General features: G+C 38.0%; 1 non-coding gene across 1 annotated transcript; it reads right to left on the bottom strand.

The window, feature by feature from the left end:
- Window positions 1–3,462: 3,462 nt before the first annotated feature.
- Window positions 3,463–3,565, bottom strand: LOC115802195 (U6 spliceosomal RNA). The gene has a single exon (XR_004022594.1). It is a non-coding gene; the product is annotated as a U6 spliceosomal RNA (small nuclear RNA).
- Between the last annotated feature and the right edge of the window lie 203 nt (window positions 3,566–3,768).

Below are 3,768 nucleotides of genomic sequence, written 5' to 3'. Positions count from 1 at the left end.
TCATGTATGATATTATTTATATGGTATATGTCCAGAATAGGCAAATCCGTACAAACAGAAATTAGATGAGTTGTTGTCAGCGGTTGGGTGAGGGGGAAGTGGGGAGTGACTGCCAATGGGTATAAGGTTTCTTTTTGGAGTAATGAAAATGTTCTGGAATTGGACAGAGGTGATGACTGCATAAGTACACTAAAAACCATTGAACTGTACACTTACATAAGTGGAGTATGTGGTATGAGTTACATCTCAATAATGTTGTTATAAAAGCAGAACCAAAAACAAACAAACAAAACACATGTAAGGATCACCACCATTGCCACCATCCCAAGATTACCACTGCCAGCCTCTTGGTGTACAGACTTCCAAACTCATTTCTGTGCATCATATGTACTTATTTAAAGAATAAAAACTGGATCATACCATTCAAAAAGTACTTTTAACTATCACACATATAACTTTAAAATTATAAAGTAATATCAGATTGGAGTGTGATTGTCTTGTACCTGATCTTAGGGGGGAAACTTCTCATCTTTCATCGTTATGTTAGCTGTGGAGTTTTGTTGAGTGGTTGTTGGTTGGTTGGTTTGTTAGCTTGTTTTTTATCATGAAAGGCTGTTGGATTTTTTTTTTAATTTTTATGTATTTATTGATTGATTTTTGGCTGCGTTGGGTCTTCATTGCTGCATGCGAGCGGGCGCTACACTTCGTTGTGGTGAGCGGGCTTCTTATTGCCGTGGCTTCTCTTGTTGCAGAGCACGGGCTCTAGGTGCGCGGGCTTCCAGCACGTGGACTCAGTAGTTGTGGCTTGCGGGCTCTAGAGGGCAGGCTCGATAGTTGTGGCGCACGGGCTTAGTTGCTCCGCGGCATGTGGGATATTCCTGGACCAGGGCTCGAACCCGTGTCCCCTGCATTAGCAGGCGGATTCTTAACCACTGCACCACCAGGGAAGTCTCAGCTGTTGGATTTTGTCAAATGCTTTTTCTGCATCTATTGACATGATCATGTGGGTTTTTTCCCCTTATCCTATTAATTTGGTATATTAAGCTGATTTTCATATGGTGCAGCAAGTATAAATCCCACTTGGCAATGTTATAAAATTCTTTTATATGTTTTGCTGGATTTAGTTTGTTAGTATGTATTTGTTTGAGGAATTCTGTTTCTATATTTATAAGGATATTGGTCTGTAGTTTTCTTTTCTTGTGATGTCTTTGTCTTGCTTTGATACCAGGGAACACTGTACTCAAAAAATGAATTAGAAACTGTTCCCTCTTATTATTTGCAAAAGTTTATGAAGAATTGGTGTTAATTCTTCTTTAAATGTTTGGTAGAATTCACCAGTGAGGCCATACAGTCCTGGGCTTTTCTTTGCTGGAACTTTTTTGATTACTAACCTAAGCTATTTATTTGTTATATATCTTTTCAGATTTTTCTATTTCTTTGTTAATCAACTTTGGTAGTTTGTTTCTAGGAATTTATCCATTTCATCTAGGTTATCTTCTTTGTTGACTTAGTCATCTCAGGCTGCCATAAAAAATAACCTAGACTGGGTAGCTTAAACAGTAGAAATATATTTTTCACAGTTCTGGAGGTTGGGAGGTCCAAGACCAAGATGCCAGCCAATCTGATCTGGTTCCTGGTGAAAGTTCTCTTCCTGGTTTATGGACAACCACATTTTCACTATGTCCTCACACAGCCTTTCCTTGCATGCACCAGGGCTGGGAGTGGGGGAGGAGTAGAAGGGAGGGAAGGAGGGAGGGAGGGAGGGAGGGAGAGAGCTTTCTCTTCTTCTAAAGCCACTTGTCTCATCATGAGAGCCCCACCCTCATGACTTAGTCTATCCCTAATTACTTCCCAAAGGCCCTATCTCCAAACACCATCACACTGGGTGTGAGGACTTCAATATATGAATTTTGAGGAATACAAACATTCAGTCCATAACACCTTATAATCTTTCTGTGTATGTGAGGTTGGCAGTAATATCCCCTCTTTTATTGCTGATTTTAGTAATTTTAGTCTTCTCTCTTTTTTTGCTTAATTAGGCCAGCTAAAGATTTGTCAATTTTGTGATCATTTCAATGAACCAACTTCTGGTTTTGTTGACTTTATTGTTTTTCTATTCTTTACCCCACTTATTTTCACTGCAACCTATATTATTTTCTTCTTCCTGCTTGCTTTAGATTCAGTTTGCTCTTGTTTTTCACGTTCCTTAAGGTGGCGTGTTAGGTTATTGATTTGCAGTCTTTCTTCTTTTTAAATATAGGCAAATACAGCTATAAGTTTCCCTCTAGGCACTATTTGCATTGCATCCCATAATATTTGGTATGTTGTGTTTTCATTTTCATTCATCTCAAAGTATTTTCTAGTTTCCTTTGTTTTTTCCTCTTTGACCCTCTGATTATTTATGATTGGGTTTAATTTCCGCGTATTTGTGAATGTGCCAAATTTCCTTGTTAGTAATTCCTAATTTCATTTCACTGTGGTTGGAGAGCACATACTTCATATGATTTCAATCTTTTAAAATTTATTTACACTTGTTTCATGGCCTAACATATAGTCTATCCTGGTAAATGTTCCATGTGTGTACTTGAGAAGAATGTGTATTCTGTAGCTGTTGAATGGAGTGTTCTATAGGTCTCTGTTAATAGAATTATAATGTTGTTCAAGTCTTCTATCTGCTTGATGATTTTCTGTCTAGGTGTTCTACCCATTATTGAAAGTGAGATGTAGAAATCTCCAAATGTTATTATTGAATTGCCCATTTTCCCCTTCAATTCTGTTAGTTTTTGATTCCTGAGTTTGGGGTTGTCAGGTGTAAATATGTTTATAACTGTTTTATCTTCTTGATGGATTAACTCTGTTATTATCATATGTTCTTTTTAGTCTATGGTAATAATTTTTGTCCTAAAGTCTACTTTGTCTGATATTAGTATAGCCGTTCTAGGTCTTTCAGTTATTGTTCACCTAGTATGTCATTTCCCGTACTTCAACTTCTTTGTGTCTCTGAATCTAAAGTGTGCCTCTTATAGGCAGTATATAGTTGGATTTTGTATTTTTAACCCATTCTGCTAATCTCTGCATTTCAATTCAATCCCTTCTCATTTAATGAAATTACTGATAAAGTCATGTTTATATTTGCTATTTTCTACTTGTTTTCTATATGCCTTATGTGTTTTGGGGGGGTTCCAGCCTCTATTGCTGACTACTTTTGTGTTAAAAGGATATTTTCTATTTTATTCCCCTTATTGATTCTCTTACTATATTTTTTGAGTTATTTCCTTAGAAGTTGCTATAAGGATTACAATTAATAATTTATAAGAATCTAGTTCAGATTAATACCAATTTAATTACAATTGTGTACAAAATCTTTGCTCTTACATGGCTTTATCTTCTCTCTCCCTTCATTTGTGCTGTTATTGTCATGCAAATTACACCTTTATAGATTGTGTGTCCAACAACAAAGAAAAAAATAAAGAATGCTTTAGAAATCTGTCATTCTTGCACAGGGGCCATGCTAGTCTTGTCTGTATTGTTTCAATTTCAGTATATTTGCTGTCAAATGGAGCACAACACGATGGAATATTGCCATTGAAAACTACTCTGGGGCTTCCCTGGTGGCGCAGTGGCTGAGAGTCCGCCTGGAGATGCAGGGGACACAGGTTCGTGCCCTGGTCTGGGAAGAGCCCACGTGCCGCGGAGTGGCTGGGCCCGTGAGCCATGGCCGCTGAGCCTGTGCATCCGGAGCCTGTGCTCCGCAACGGGAGAGGCCAC

Source organism: Delphinapterus leucas, chromosome 8 (genome assembly GCF_059928025.1).
Source record: "Delphinapterus leucas isolate spDelLeu-1000000601 "Yukka" chromosome 8, BTC_Dleu_Yukka2, whole genome shotgun sequence".
In the NCBI taxonomy this organism is placed as follows: domain Eukaryota; kingdom Metazoa; phylum Chordata; class Mammalia; order Artiodactyla; family Monodontidae; genus Delphinapterus; species Delphinapterus leucas.
The sequence above is the reverse complement of the archived record's forward strand: the minus strand, read 5'-3'. Positions and strand labels throughout refer to the sequence as shown.